This window comes from Arvicanthis niloticus, chromosome 5, assembly GCF_011762505.2.
Source record: "Arvicanthis niloticus isolate mArvNil1 chromosome 5, mArvNil1.pat.X, whole genome shotgun sequence".
Classification (NCBI taxonomy): Eukaryota; Metazoa; Chordata; class Mammalia; order Rodentia; family Muridae; genus Arvicanthis; species Arvicanthis niloticus.
This window is the reverse complement of record NC_047662.1, coordinates 51,758,726-51,775,885: the sequence shown is the minus strand read 5'-3', so window position 1 is coordinate 51,775,885 and position 17,160 is coordinate 51,758,726. Positions and strand designations below refer to the sequence as shown.

The window sequence follows — 17,160 nt, the reverse complement described above, 5'->3', positions numbered from 1 at the left end:
TGGGATACAGTTCAGATGCAAGCCATGGTATGATGGTTTGTGTCCCAAAGGTGTATTTGAACCTTTGGTCCCCAGCTGATGTCTCTGTTTGGGGCGGTTTAGAAGGTGTGGTCCCAGTGAAGGAAGCATATCACTGAGTGTTTGTAGTCTCACTCCATATTTAGTTTGCTTTTTTGGCTTCATGTTTGTGCTTTAAGAAGTGAGCTCTCAGCTTCCTGACCTGCAGTCATGCCTGCTGTTATCATAAACCAAGATAAACTCTTTCTTCTATAAGTTGTTTTTTGGTCATGGAATTTTATAACACCAAAAAAAAAAAAAAAGGTAATTAGTGTACATGATCATTTCAAAGATTCATTTCTTTTATGAAAAATCAAGATTATTTATAATAGGATTTTTATAAGAAATTGAAAAGATAGTATATACATTGCTCAATAAATATTATTTTCTTGTCACTTAATGAGAATGAAAAAAATAATGAATATGAAAATTACTTTAAAGGTTGTGATATGCTATTATGCATATGTTGGTAACCAGAGCAATTAGGAAACAATTAGAAAAGACATTTTTAAAAAAACAAACGAGTTTTTAGTAGCTTGAAAGGTGACAGAATTCATTGGGAAAGAAATTACTATTTGGTGGAGAAAAACACAGAGTATGGCAGAGAATAGCTTCCAGTTCTTCCAAGCACATCTTCTCCCTCTTGGGTACACAGCTCAGTAAAAAAATTCCAGCATCTCTTGCAGCTAAGTGTGGCCATATTGAAGAGCAACAGGATAGAGAAGACTTAGGACTCTAAATTCCTGCTTGGAGAAGGCTAATCACTGATCAGGGCCATACATTTGACATACTTAAGCAAAAATTAGTTAATACCTACTGTGACAACATACCATTTTAGCATATAACATATATATGTTGATAAGTAGATCTAATGTATTGCATTTATTGGTGTGTGTGTGTGTTCGGGGGTGTGGAATCCTCACTTCCAGCATTGCTGACAATTTAAAACACTTCTTGCTGTGGGAGCTGTCCTGTGCAGTCTAGGATGCTAAGCAGAAATCCCAGATCTCTACTAAACAGATGTCAAATGCCTCCCCTCTTTTTGTGTCCCCTGAGGGCAACAATGCCCATGGTTACAGGCCTCTGCCTTAACCATATTAGGGAATTCATTCACTTTTTCAAAACTCTCCAAGCCTGAGCAATAAGCAAAGACTTTTCTAGAAGTAGCAGTTAAACGGGCAAAGGCCTGCTTTATGTTGGTCATGACTTATCATTGTCACCTCTACAAACTCAAGAGTCCCCTGGGTGATGTCTTCTGGGCCTGCCTGTTGGGGTTGCCTTTTTCTAAAAGATTTACTTATTTACTTTATGTATCTTTGTACATAAAGTACACTGGTGTCAGTGTACTTCAGACACACCAGAAGAGGGCATCAGATCCCATTACAGATGGTTGTGAGCTGCCATGTGGTAGCTGGGAATTGAACTCAGGCTCTTCGAAAGAACAGTCAGTGCTCTTAACCACTGAACCATCTCCTCCCCAGGAATTATCTTGATTAAATTAACTAATGTGGAAAGATGGTCTTACTGTGGTAAGGCCATTTCCTGAAAGAGAGGGACCTGAGCAGTGGCTCCTCCCTCACACATCACTCTGTCTCCTGATTATGAGTTCTACAATGACCATCAGCTTCGTGCTTCTAATGACCGCCCTGTCATGATGCACTGAACTTTGAATGGTGGGCTAAAATAAACAGGGGGAAAACCTAAGAGAGCAGAATATATGCTAAGTCTGTGTCTATGAGTGTGGTACTTTGAATAAAAATGGCCCCCATAGACCCATAGAGAGTGGCACTGTTAGGAAGTGTGACCTTGTTGGTGTGGTGCGGCCTTATTGGAGGAAGTGTGTGGTGGCAGGGAGGGTTGAGGGTGGACTCTGAGGTTTCCGATGCTCAGGCTAGGCCCAGTGTGAGTTACTGTCTCTTCCTGCTTCCTGCATCAAGATGTAGAACTTTCAGCTCCTCCTCAGCACTGTGTCTGCCTAGATGACACCATGTTTCCTGTCATGACAATTACGAGCTAAATCTCTGATCTATAAGCCAGCCGCTATTAAATGTTTCCCTTACTAAGAGTTGCCATGGTCATGGCGTCACGTCACAGCTGTAGAAACCCTAACTAAGACAATGAGCAAATCTGCTGAGTTATTTTTGTGTTGGTTAGGTTTTTTGTCAGTTTGATACACGCTACCATTATTTGAGAGGAAGCACTCTCAACTGATATAACGCTTTGTAAGAGTGGCCTGTAAGAGTCTGCTAGGTGTTGACCTGTTAATGCTTGATGGGGTAGGGCCCAACCCATTGTGGACGATGCCATCCCTAGGCAGGTAGTCCTGGGTTGTATGGGAAAGCTGCTAAGCAAGCCACAAAGAGCAAATCAGTAAGTCGTGCTCCTCCATGGGCCCTGCTTTCATGTTTCTGCCTTGAGTTCCTGCCCTGACTTCTCTCTCGATGAATTGTGACCTGGAAATGTAAGATGAGATAATCCCTTTCCTCCTCAAGTTGTTTTGATCATGGTGAGGTAGCACAATAGAAAGGCAACTAAGACCATTTCTAATTATTACAATTTGTAAATATGATTAGATTTTAAGCCACTGTTGCTCTATGGCTGTGTCAGTGAGGGGCCCAGCACCCTGCTCAGATCTCCGGCCTCTGCAGCCCTGTTTCCTGATGCTCTGGTCCCAGGTGTGGCAGTAGGTCAGATGTGTCTGGGCCTTCATCAGTTTCATTCTCTGCTTGCCCTCTTGTACAGGATCAGAAGGATCTGATAGGGTAGACACTTTAGCATAAAACTCCTCCCACTGCACAGCTTCCAAGACCCATCTGTAGAGTATGCAGCAAGTGCTGGTATGTGAGCTCTCTCCTGATCGTGGCACTTCTCATCCTGAGAAACGCAAAGCTTTTCATTTTTCTAAAATGTTCACAAGATAATTTTTTTCTTTGTTCCAATGGATTCCTTTCTCTAGCACTATGCTAAATGCATAACAGAGAATCCAGGGTATCTACTGGCCAGGGTTCGTCTTGGGGTATTTCTATTGCAAATCACAGAATGTGCTCATTTATAGCTTTTCCTCCTCAACTTTTGAAACATACAACATTTTAATGTTAAAAACAAAGTGCAAAAATACAGACAAAAAAACTTTCGAGGAAGATATTGCCTTTTCCTGCCTTTTCTCTGCTCTGAAGGCTGCACAGCTGGGATGCTTCACAGTGCCTATAACTCACACCAACTATAACCCACATAGGCCAGAACTTGCAAGGGCCAAAGTCATACATACTTACATTGAGCAAAATACATTTTTTTCACAAATTTCTTCCATATTTTCCTTTTAGGATTAAAGATTTATACATATTCATAATTCTACTCATGTGATTCATTTGTTGGTTTTTTGTATGTTTATAAATAGTTTTTGTGTACTACACAAACATTAAAATGGGGATTGGAATAAGAGGAAAATCTGTATGAAATTTAGAATCTTAAAAAAGTAAAAAATGGGCCAATAATATGGCTAAGTAGCTAACAGTGCTTGCTGTTAAGCGTGATGGCCTGAGTTTGACTCCCCTGAACCCATGTGGTAGAAGAAGAGAACCGACTCTAGAAAGTTGTCATCTGACCTCACAAATGTGCTGTAGCACATGTGTGTTCCCATGGATGACAGAGGTAGATAGAGAGATGATAGATAGATAGATAATATAGATAGGTAGATAGATAGATAGATAGATAGATGATTGATAAGTAGATAGATGATAGATATAGATAGATGATAGATAGATGATAGGTGATAGATAGATGATAGATGACAGATAGATAACAGATTTAAAACTTTTAAGCTAAATATAAGACAAAATTAAGAATCAAGGCATCCTAAGTTGCACATTAATTTGCTACTGCCCTAACAGCATAGGCAGCTATGACCTTACTCTTTCTAATCTCATCTGGAGTTCTCAAAAGAAAAACACCAATTTAAGAAGAACAGGTCGTGTGTGTGTGTGTGTGTGTGTGTGTGTGTGTGTGTGTGTGTGTGTGTTCCGTCTAGAGACTTACTGTTCTTAACAGTGAACACTCCTGGGAAACAAGAGCACAATCACTATTTCTGAACAGCTCTCCATTAAACTTCCACGCAAACTTGGCCTGCTATTACATGCAACTTCTTAGGGGACAGGTGGAAGCAGCCAACACCCCTGAGTTATCAGCACATATAACATTATGTATGTATGTACGTATGTATGTATATGTGTATGCATATGTGTATATGTGTATTATTCTGTGCCTACACTGGAAACACATGTTCTTCAACTGCATTCATACTTGGCTTGGGCATGCTAAGCTAGCAACAGAACAGCATCATTCATACAGAAAGTCCAGAGTAATGAAAGAAACATTAACAGGAACTGGGCCTACTGAGGAAAGGGAGGGGCAACGTCTCTAAGAACTCAGATTATCCTACTGTGTTCACTGGAACCAGGAAAAAGTGTTTGCCAGCTTGCCAAACTGCATACATTGCTATAGAGCTAGTGGAAGAAGGAATTCCAGGACCTGCTGCCGGAGAGGAGTCTCCAGCTAGAACTTGGGGATGGTCTGAGAACGTTCCATCCCTGAAAGATGGATCCCATTGATCATTTTTTCCTAGACATAGTGCACTTCAGGCTCATTTTGCTTTGTAATTAAGAAGAAAGCCAGAAACATCATTTACACATTAAGAATTTAATAGATATATTTTTCTAGCTTTATGCATTAGCACAGGACAGCCCATTAATGAAATAAGTCTTCCTTCAGGGTCAATTTAGATGGCTGTAATCTTCTGCAAATATATTGCAAATGAGGATCATTTAATGATCTTAAAACTAACTGCCAGGAGAGGATTGTTATAACTCTCCAGACAACAAGAAGAGACCAGCTATGGGGGCAGTGTCCTATCTTTAACTTAAAGACATGTTTGATTTCCGGTTACTACATCTTCAGATTTGCAGATACCAACTTCTGTTTTGGCTTGTCTCCACTGGCTGGCTGGCTGGCTTAGTTCAAATTAGGGAAATCTTAGGGAAGTGTTAAATTAACATTTTGCATTGTTGGTAGGAGGCTGTCTGGGGGACCCTGCTCAGCTCCCCATAATCTAACCTAGCCCACTGCCTGCTGGAAAACTTCTCTGCCTGACTGTTCTGTCTGATATAGTACCTACTATCATAACAACACTTAGCATGTGTGCAGCAGCCATGATTTTGAAAATTCATTCACATTTTAGACCTTATTTACTCCAGGAACCAGCATCAGATGACAAGCATGGAATGGGTCACATCCTTTTCCTAACTACAGAAGAATCTTAAGGCCAAGGGACCAAGTGCTGGTCTCCCCCTCACACTCACATTTTCTCTCCCCAGTAAAGAAACATTGAGTCAGGCCTTCAGACTCTTGATCCAGTCTCTGTTGTGTTCCCTTGGTAGCCCAGGCACCTTTTTAAAACACATTTACATTATGTAAATGCTATGTAAGTTTGGAGGGAAATGTGTTTCCTCAGAAAATGTATAGCCTAGCTAAAGAAAGCAAAAGACACCCCCACACACACCCAAAAATAGATCAGAATTGATATGTCTGTGGGAATTATTGAATCAATGGGATGCACAGAGTATTTGCAGGGAAGGCTGTGGTACACGGCAGTGATGGATTGCATGCTGTGCCCAACTCCCAGACGTCAACTCCAGCACACACATATAAGAAAAGGTTCATGACATAAAGAAATGAGGCCACTGGAGAGATGGCTCAGTAGTTGAGGGAAGACCCAAGTTCAGTTCCTGGCACCAGCATCAGGTTGCTCATAACCACCTGCAAGTCCAACTCTGAAGATCCAGTGTCCTCTTCTGGACTTCAAAAGCATGGTTGTACATAGACATAGACATGTCCCATATACATATGTATATAACAGCAAACCACCAGTTTTTCAGCACGTTACAAGTGGAGCCACAAAGGGTTTTGAGAGGTTAGAGGACATTCCAGAGAGCTGATGCTATTTAACTAGCAGAACCAGAACACAAGCTCAGATCCTCCCAGAACCTGGCTCTGTGCACACACACACACTGGACCAGTGGGACTCACTGCAGAGGACTTGAGCCTCAGAAGATTCAGCATCTTTTCCTCCCCTTTGATGAGTCTCTGAAAACACCCGAGTCTGCACCACAAAAAGCACAGAAGGAAACAAGCACTTGCTATGCCGCCCCACCACCTCTGCCTGGCAGGGAGGCTCCTGCCTAGAGGTGTCTGGGGACTTTTCAGACGAAAGATCCTCACGTGTCTTGGGTTATCTTTGTTAATAACTGTATCTTAGCACAGCATTGCCACCCCATGAACACCCTCCTTCATCTTCTTCAGAGAATCCACGCTTGTCGTGTGGGGTTTACCGGAAGCTAACCTTCAAAGGCAGGCACTCGAGCTAAGTGTATTTTAAACCATGCAGTGTCACATTAAAGAGAAATGGCAGTCGTTCTGCCTTGGAAACTGCTCCCTGGCATGGCATTACTTTAATTCACTGGCTCCTTGTAATCAAGGCCTAATACACAGCCCCTTTAAGTAAGTCTTACACACAGCCTGCATTGTTCCAATCAATTGAACTACTTAAATCAGAGAGCTGGGAGGCTAACTGGAGGCGCTCCGAGCTTCCCTCTGTTTTATGGCGCGACCTCAGATAAGATGTGTGGAAAGGTCAAGGCAGCATGTAGGCTTTTGCATTAAACAGCAGAACACTAATTAGTTTTAGTGACAATGGGGCTCTGTTACTGTGTTCTAATATTTTGATGCTTAGTTTTGTTTGAAACCCCCAACAACAATATACAAAAGCTCTTCTATCTTCCTGCTCGGGCTGTGTCCCCGGCGTTTTCAACCCGGCATCTGTTTGAACGAAGCATATATGTTTTCCAAGACTTAATTTCAAAACAGACCTTTGGAAAGGAGAAATCAAAAGACCGATGTGTGGGGCATACTGTTCCATGAAGAGTCTACTATATTTGTCTCAAGCAGGGTTTCAAGTCTCAAATGCAAACTGTGTTAAAATCCACCATCAATGGTTACTTTACATTATGTGTGTTAAGTTTACTGCAAAATAGTAAATACTAACTTTTTAGTGTTGAATTTTTTTTTTTAGAAAGGATTTCCTCATTTCTGAGTTTAAAATTTTATTTAAGAGGGCAAATAATACAGTTTTTCAAAACCAGACCTATAATACGGTTCTTCAAAAGCTGACCTAATTTTTTATTTTTTGTCACTATATATGTGTCTGTACTCTTACCCTTTTTCTACATTCTGAAACATTTTCTAAGGAACAACAAATGCAATTGAAGAAAATAATAGTATTTGAGATATTGTTGTCAAAATGACATGTGTTTAGAAACACTAACAATTATAAATAGTTTAGAATGTCCTAACTACTTTTCTTTTATTGAATATTTTCTTTATTTACATTTCAAATGTTATCCCCTTTCCAGGTCTCCCCTCCGGAAACCCCCTATCTGATCCCCCTCCCCCTGCTTCTATGAGGGTGCTCCCCCACCCACCCACTCCTGTCTTCCCACCCTGGCATTCCCCTCCACTGGGGCATCGAACCCCAAAAGCCGATCCTCCCACTGATGTCCAACAAGGCCATCCTCTGCCACATACTTGGCTGGAGCTGTAGGGTCAGTCACTCCATGTGTACTCTTTGGTTAGTGGTTCAGTCCTGGGAGCTTTGGAGAGTCTGGCTGGCTGACACTGTTGCTCACCACACAGGGTTGCAAACCATTTCAACTCCTTCAGTCCCTTCTTCTGCTCCTCCATTGGGGACCCTGTGCTCAGTCCAATGGTTGGCTGCAAGCATCTGCTTCTGTATTTGTCAGGCTCTAGCAGAGCCTCTCAGGAGACAGCAGAATAACCTTTTATAAAATAAACGATGAACCAAATGAATTTTCTCAGCTAACTTTGATGAAGTTGCTGGTTACTGGTAGAAGAGCATGGCCTGGGAACACAGATACTCCATCCCACTTCCTGGTGTCACTTTTTAAGCTTAGTTGGAGGGCAGAACTTAAAGTGCCTGACTATTCAGAGAATACTGGCCTGTTTCTCTCATGATATCTTCTGGAGCAAGTGAGATTCCAGTGCACAGCCCCTTCCAGAAGGTGTGAGATGCTAGGCCCATCACCACCACCACCAGCAGCAGCAACAGCAACACACACACACACACACACACACACACTCATATACATCTCTTTAATGCTGTTCTCTCATGGCATTACAAAGCATTTAATCTGTAGAAGGGAACAGTACCACCACATTCATCTCTGCTCTCTTTTGTAGTCAACATAAACTGAATTTTCAACCAAATCTATAGTTTCCCACCCAAAACCTATAAAGACTGTCTCCGTCAGCATTTTATCATACACAAGGAAGGCCTCATGAAGCCTCACCAGACTGAGGAACTGACGATAGGTTTAAAAAAAAAAAAAAGGGATCAAATTCAGAGAAGGCCATTGAGAAGAAGAGACGCTAAGAAGAGAGGGTAGATGAGGGTGGGTGGCAAAACCTGATTATACAAGTATGAAACTGTGAAAGAAAAAAAAAAATAAAGTCTCATTGACACAAAAACACAGCTCTCACTTCAAAGGGAACAAGACTGAGTGACCTTGGCCCAGAAACACAAATGCGCTTTGCTCCAAATCAGTGTTCCAACGTGGGGATAGTTTTACTAAGTTTTTAGTTACAGAAAAAGGAAAGTCACAAGGCAAGGTGAGTTAAATCACACTAGTGGGAGGCGCGGAAGTCGTTGCTGAATGTTGCAGATGTTATCTGATGGCATTCTTGATCTTTGGGGTGGTAGAAGCTATTTGTTGACACATGCTTACATTACAGTTCCATGTGCTAGTTAGGTTAGGTACGGAGATGGGCAATGAATAAGTTATGACCTGGGCTAAAGCTAGCCCCAGATAATCTGACTTAATGTAACATTCCAACTTTGAGCAATCATGGACGTTTGAGCGTCCATGATTGACGTTTGAGCAATCCATGAACCTTGTAGAGACTTTAACACAGGTGTGGATATTCTTTTTTTTTTTCTGGAAATGTGAGAGTTTTTAGCCGTTCACCTTGTGAAGATATTTTTCTAGATAACTCAGTGCACTGCCGTTTGGTTTGCTCTGGTCTAGACAAATCAAAGCAATAATGGATGTCAGGAGAGGTGGAAGTGTTCCTCCTGTATGCTGTCTTGATGGAGTACCTTCTTCACAATTCGCCTCACGGCTTTGCAACGCCATTTTGAGTGAACCAGATCTGAAGAAACAAATCCAACAGGAAAGCCAATTTGTTTGTAAAATTTATTTCATTTTTTATTTATGTATTTATGCACATATGTAGGATACTCTCACTGGATCCCATAAAGTTAAAGGTCCAGGCAATTGTGAGTTGTCCAACATTGATACTAGGAACTGAACTCTGGTCCTCTGTAAGAACAGCAAGCCTTCTAAACTGCCGAGCCATCAGTCCAGCCCCAGCAAAGCCAGTCAGTTCTTTATCACCAACAGTAGGAATGCCATAGGCTATTCACCATGAGCCAGGCACCATAATAAACAAAGAGGCCAATTACTTAGTTTTAGCCTATTAAATGTTTACTGGTTTTAGTCTCCATTTTGTAGAGGAGAAACCTAAGGCTCAGACTTAAGGTTGCACTGCTCATTGGGTAAGGCAGCTGGGACTCGAACGAAATCTGTCCAGTCTCTTTGCCACAACATCATGTTACCTAGCAGAACCAGTGACTTGACTATTTTCATTTGCTTTCTGAACTATTTCTGAACATTTCTGAACATTTTCAAGTATTTGTCCTGTGATGACTCCTATCAAAAGAAGATTAAGTGGCTTTTTTTTTTTTTTTTTTTTTTTTTCGTGTAATTTCAACACTTAGAAGAAGTAAGACTTACATCTTGTGGAATCTTTCCCTCAAAGACCAGGATTGAACACAGAGCATGTATCATCAAGGGAGCTGTGTAATTTTAGCATGTTATCTAAATTGAGTCCTATGTTCTCTTCGGTAAAATGACAGTAACACTAGCTACCTTCCAGGCCACTGGTGAAGAAAACAGCTGGCGATTTATCAAACACTAGGTGTGATGGGACACATCTGTAATCCTAGCACTCAGGGTATGAAAACTGGAAAATCAGGTTCTCAAGGACAGGGCTATGTAGTGACTTTGAGGCCAGCCTGGGCTACATGAGAGTCTGTCTCAAAAAAACCCCAAGCAAACTGAAACACTAAATTTCTGCTAAGTGCTATACAAGAAGCTATATTATCTCATTTATGTTACCTTAGTTGTATTTTTTTTTAAGACTAATAAACTGAGCGTGGTGGCACAGCCTATAATACCAGATACTCGAGAGGCCTAGGAAGAAAGATTAAAAAGTCCAAGACCTACATGGGCTACAGGGCCAGCCTGGGTACCTTGGAGAGAATGAAGATCTTATTTCACAATAATGATTTTTTTTAAGGGATGGAGATATAGCTCAATGGTAAAGAGTTTGTCTCACATGTGTGGGTGTAATATGTTTAATAGGTTTAATCCCAGCACCACTGCTACCCAAAATAAATAAAATGAAAAGGCACTTCATTTAATCCTTCAATAATCATCTGTGGGTTTTCTTACCCTGACATATATTTACCTATTCATTAGCTGAGTTAGCTTCAGCTGACTGTGAAGGCTTTCTCGGTGGCTGCATCCTAACTGCTACACGAATGTCAATGCTGTTCTTGGGTTTGCAATGGATGGGAAGCTACCTGGTGGCTGGTGGCTTTAGTTTAGCCTTTGATGCTGGTGGCACAGATACAGGTCATGTTTTTAAAAGTATTCAATGATATTACCATCACCTAAAATCCTTCATGAGCAACAAGCAGCCCTTCCTGATCCAAGTCTTTGGGACTGGAGAGATGGCTCATCCTTTAAGAGCATGTTTGGCTCTTGCAGAGGTTCTCAGTTCAGGTCTCAGCATCTATGTCTGGCCACTCACAACCACCTGAAACTCTAAGTCTTCTGCTCTCTGCAGGCACCTGTGCCCAAGTACATACACACCAAAAAGCATATGTTTATACACATGGTGGTTTGAATGGGATTGGCCTTCTGGGTTCTTTTATTTAAATTGCTTGGTCACCAGGGAGCAGAACTGTTTGAAAGAATTAGAAGGATTGGGAGGTGTGGCCTAGTTGGATATATATATATATATATATATATATATATATATATATATATATATATATATAGCCTTGGAAGAAGCGTGTCACTGGGGATGGATTTTGAGGCTTCCGAAGCCCATGCCATACCCAGTATCACTCTCTGCTGGCTGCCTGCCGATCAGAGTGTATAAAGCGCTCAGCTACTTCTCAGCACGGTGTGCCCGGCATGCTCCCTGCTATGATGAAAATGAACTAAAACCTCTGAAATTGTAAACAGACCCCGATGACATGCTTTCTTTTATAAGAGTTGCCTTGGTCATGGTGTCTCTTCACAGCAATAGAACAGTGACAAAGACAACATAAATAATAATTTTTTTAAAACCCTGAAAAACAAAATATTGTACGGATAAAGTCTTTGTCAATAACTGGGCAGAGGAGACTCCTTGCTGTCCCTTGGACACACAGTCTAATCCCAGAACTTGTTAACTGTGTATATTTTTCCCCCAAGTTCTTCCTCCTTTTTCCTCAAAACATTCATATCTATTTATCATTATTCATTAGTTCATACAACACGTATTCATCATATCTTCCAGGATCTGCTCTGGGTGCTCACACTCAGCAGCAACATAAAAAAAAACAAAAACAAACAAACAAACAAACAAACAAAAAACAGTGACAGAGAAAGCCCTGAGCCAGAGGACCTGTCCTTCTAGAGCAGTAGTCTGTCACTTCTTACACCATCAGTGTAGACTGACACATTGTGCATGTGGACTGAAGACTGGAATGGCCAATGCCACAAGGCTTCAAACAGACACAGGGTTTCCTCCGAGCCTCACCTCACTGGGAAGCCACACACAGACCTCTGCTTTCTGAGTAACAGCTTTGTGTAGTGGGTAGGAACACTGAGCCGCTCTGCTTAGGGTTTCATCAAGGACACTGGGAGATAGAAACTACAGACTGTCCCAGGGGCCACCCAGCTCACCAACTCTATGGTTCAGTCTGTGGCTGTTTGGTCTTGAGTCATCAGACCCTTAGGCCAGCATCTCAGCTGTCCTCCTTCTGCCCAGGAAGGAGACCATGAAGATGGCACACAAAAGCATTTCTGGCTCCAAAGACCTGGGCTGGTTTTCAGAATAGTCTAGACTGACAACTTAGAGGAAAAAAAAAAACAAAACCCAAGCTGTATTTTAATCGTGAGTAAATTATTTTTCAAGAACACAGCAACTAGAGCATCTCGACCCCCAATATATCTTGGTTCCCAACTCAATATTTTTAATTACTTGCCTTTATTGGTCAGACAAAATGTAAAGTCAAGTTTCAAGCAATTCCTTTTATTGGACTAATGGGAGAATATTGACAGATAGGCTTTGGGGATACAGAAAACGCACCTCAAGGTCGGTGAGGGATTGACTCCAAGGAAAGGATTTCTGTAGGCAGAGAAGCCTCTGTGTCAATACAGTACAGTTTGCCCGATAAAAGGTATTACTCAAAACACGGCTTAGCCCCTGCTTTGACATCTCAAAGCCACAGTGCACTAAGGACATTGTTATGTGGGGCAGAGCTTCTGCAGAAAGATCGTGGAGTGATCTTTCTGAACTTCCATTTCTTCACCTTTCCTGTCTGGGTTAGCACATTGTTAATATTGGTTAGAACACTTCCATAGCTGAGAAGTAGGATAAAATATGTGATATAATTACTATTGATTGTTAATATGCCCAAACTATTAGTGGCAATAAACTGAAGCTAACAGATAACAAAGGCACCGACACCAATAATCACCCTGGGGAGTCCTTTGAATTCCTACCCCCATACTGATTATTTACAGTATCAATTTAGATAAGTGATCCTGAGTGCCCACTGAAGGTGGTGCCCCACTTTCAAGACAGATCTACGCTCACCCAATGCCTTTCATAAGAGTCCTGCATTCTGTTCTAGAAAAACTGTTAGGTTCCAAGGTGGCTCCTAGTTGATTGTGGAGCAGTTCTCTTTATGGCATTTGTGATAAAAACCAGAAAAATATAAAAGAACCCATGCTTTCTGAGTTCTAGGAATATAGACTTGTCAAAGTAAATGGATATTAATGCCTCATAATTGAAAGCCCATCATCTTCAGTAATATAGATTAACCTTTTCACGACAGTTTACTGTATTTGATTAAATTATAACCCCCCCCAGTAACAGAAATTGAATAAGTTATCATTTCTTTTAAAAGCTGCTCATTCTTAAAATTTTATTTACATATATGTATGGCACACACACACACACACACACACACACACATATATATATATATATATATATATATACATGCTTTGTATGTATATTTGTATTGTGTAGGTGCATGTGAATGTGTGTGTGTGCATGCTGTCTGCCTGCCTGCCTGCCTGCCTGCCTGCCTGCCTGCCTGCCTGCCTGCCTGCCTGCCTGTGGAGGTTCAAAGGTGATATTGGGTACTTTCTCAATTACTCTCTGCTTTATATATTAAAGCAGGGTCTCTCCCAGAACCTGCTTACCCCAGGTATCCCTTCTTAGGCTTCAGAGAGCTGGGATTACAGCTATGCCTATAAAGCTTTTGTGTGAGCTCTGGAGGTCTGAACTCCTGCCCTCATGCTTGCTAGGTAAAGCACTTTATCTCCTGAGCTACCTCCCCATCCAGAGCTGCTCATTTAAAGACAACACACTGGACAGTGCATTTGGCAACAGCTATCTCCTTTTTGACAGTGTTCTTCCTAATAAAGGAAGTAACTTGCAAGGCTGGGTTTTCAAAGGAACTTCACAGCACTGAATTGGACATTACTGAGAGTTGTTCTTGAAATCCTTGTCAACAGGAGACCGTTTAGACCAAATCAACCACGGGCTTCAATAAAACAACTGGTTTCAGGAATTCTTTTCACTAATGGAATCTGTACACTCAAGTATGTTGATGTCTCACATTCATTATAAAGCTAGAATCTCCACCCCCAGCCCACTCCTTCCAACAGACTACATAACACCTTCCAATACTGTGAGAGCCAGCCACCAGGGAGGAAGCTTGCTGATCGGGCCTAACTTGACTTCCCCACGCCCTGGGACCACTCTGTGTGATGTTTAGTAATAGGGTCTTACTACCTATTACTGTTCTGGGGGCAACCAAGAACAATGGCTATAGCCCATATGGTTTCAAGGGTAGGATCTTCATGATCAACAACCCTTGATCAACAACTCAAGGAGAAGTTTCCTACACACCTCAGATGACTTCACACTTCAGTCAAGCCTCCCCTGGAAGAAGGAAGGATGCCCTCCGCTTGTCAGGTCTGTAGAAGCAAAAGCATATTCCAAAAGGACTTTGGCATCTAGGAGAGGGGTGTTGGGGAGATAGGGTAGGGAAAGGATTGGGGAGGCAGACTAATAATTCTCTTCAGGTTTGCTATTATAATCAAGCCAAAACTTAGTTTTGGCAAAATTGCTATCATTCCCCTCACACTGAAAACAACTTGGCTTCTCTCTTCTTTTGTAGTGTCTCTGCAGCTGATGACAGGATTCTCCGCCGCACAACTGCGAGTTCATCCAAACGAAAAGGAAATGGAGTTAAGTGAAGCAAAGCTACGGGCAAGAACTTGGACTTCGCTTTAACAGAGAGAAGAGTTTCAAAGCTGAAATATTAAGAAATCAATACTTCTACACACAAGACTCAATAGCACTCTTTTGTACTCAGGCCATTTACACCCTCTGGCCACTGTTTCATTTGAGATGCAAAGAGAGAGAGAAAAAAAAAAGCAATGATAAAGAGAAACCACAGTTTGCCTTTCTCATTCTTACCCAGCCACCACGGCCCGCTGAGCTTGGCTGGTTTGTGTTCACAGGCAAATACCCTGGGTGCCAAAGGGAGTCAGGTACCTCTAGATGTAGGATTTTTATTAACGTTGTAAAATTCAAGTGCAGCCTTAATCACTGAGACAATATATTAAATACACTTTTCTCTTGTTGTGATAAAGCACCGTGACCAAAAGCAACTTGGGGAAAAAGGGTTTATCTCATCTTACAGTTCCAGGTAACATTCCTTCACTGAGGGAAGTCAGGGCGGGAACTCAAGGCAGGATCTGAAGTGGAGACCATGGAGGAACCCTGCTTATTGGCTTACCCCTCACGACTCTGTCAACTTGCTTTTTTAAACTGTGTAGGACCACCTGGCCAGGTCTGGTCCCTTCCACGGTGAGCTGGTCCCTCCCACGTCAATCACTAATTAAGAAAATGTTCCACAGCCCTGCCTGAGGGTCAATCTTAGGAAAGCATTTTGTCAGTCGTGGTTTTCTCAGATAACTCTAGGTTGTGTCAGGTTGACCTATGAACCAAGTATGACATATGTGGCTCTCACCTTCCTCTGCGCAGTTCTCATCTGTTCAGAACATATACACGTATGACTGACCAGGCTCAAGAAAATCATTCACTTCAATCATACATCCCGTTTTCCACTCACCTTGTAGCTAGGATTTCTAAAGTTGTGATGTGTGTAACTCCGAGCACCATTACTCTTTTTTATGAAGCTAATGGGTTTACCTTTTTTGTTTTTAACCAGTTCTGCTTTTCCTAAGCAAATGGTAATAACAGGACCAATGTACAGCTGTAGCCCTGAGCAATAATTGTCAACAATTAAGAAGCATTTCATCAGTGAACAAGCTGTCCTTCATGAGGCAGGTTACAAGGCTTGCTCTGCATCTGAGAATCAGCATAGGTATAATACATTCCTTTTCAAGACTGGCCCTACTCGCACCCTGTAGAGGATGCCTTCATAGAATATACAAAACAACTCTTCCTACAACCTCCTTCGGGACCTCTCCTGATTTTACATAGAGACACTTCCCTCTCCTGTTGTTATTTATTCTTTCCAACAAATATTTGCTAAATGTCTGCTTGTGTCAGGCTTTGTGATAAATTCTTGGCTCACAGCAGTGGATTTAATAACTTATCTACTGCCCTTACTCTGTGTGTGGTTCAGTAGTTGGAATTACAGGTAAGGGCAGGTACACTTGCACCACGGAAGGACAGCATACGGGGATGGGAGTGGGGAGGATGAGTAGGAGTGTCTGAGAATGCATAGGGACACTTAATCTTGTCTGGAGAGTCAAAGAACTTGCTTGGAGGTCATAGGTGAGAGCTGAGCCAAGACAAAACAGATGTGAGTGCAAAGACCAAAAACAAGATGTGGCCTCAGGCATGTGTGTAATGGTTTTAAGAAGTGTTGTGGGCAATTTCATGTGTCATCATGTATGTGCTAACTGATGAAGCTTTGTTTCTAGTGTGTCTGTAAGGATATTTCCAGAAGAGATTTCTATGGAGATCAGTATACTGATTCAAAGAGATCTACCACTCCTAATGTGGGTAGACATGTAGAACAACACGAAGAGCCAATTGGGTCTCTCTTTGTGAGCTGGGGCTTCCAGCTTCTCCTGCCCTCAGGCATCAATCTTTCCACCCCAGCCCCTCAGGGTGGAGTCAGGACTTAAACCTTTGGCCTCCTGGCTCATGAGTCTTCAGTTTTGAACTACAATCAGTTTTCCTGTGTCTACAGCTTACAGAGTAAGCCTCGACCTTCATAAACACTCAACATAATCCCTTATTATAGATATCTACTCATCTGCCTAATTTACCTGCCTTCTCATTTTCCTAGAGAATTCTGATTACTAAAGATGGATTTCAACAATGCCATTAAAAAAATGGAAAAGAATCAGGCTGACCTTTGAAGTAGATCATTGAAAACTCTCATGGGAAATGCCTATCCCGATATATAGTGTGGAACGTGGGAAACATCCTGGAATGAGAAAACCAGGTTCAAGACCAACAAACACTCTGATCCCCATAAGTCTGATCCCCAACAGGAATCACTTAGTCTGAGGACATAGTTGGGTGTTTTCCCCTTTGGTTAAATTAGAATTAAAATGCACTTGCTTATTTCACAGTGGT

At 41.8% G+C, this 17,160-nt stretch overlaps 1 long non-coding RNA gene across 1 annotated transcript in view; it reads left to right on the top strand.

Annotated features, from left to right (window-relative positions):
* The window catches only part of LOC143442225 (uncharacterized), a 29,326-nt gene extending 12,419 nt beyond the window's left edge, over window positions 1–16,907 (top strand). Inside the window, exon 3 of the long non-coding RNA XR_013110235.1 lies at window positions 14,717–16,907. This is a non-coding gene — a long non-coding RNA (uncharacterized LOC143442225). The remainder of the gene's footprint in view (window positions 1–14,716) is intronic.
* Window positions 16,908–17,160: the final 253 nt, after the last annotated feature.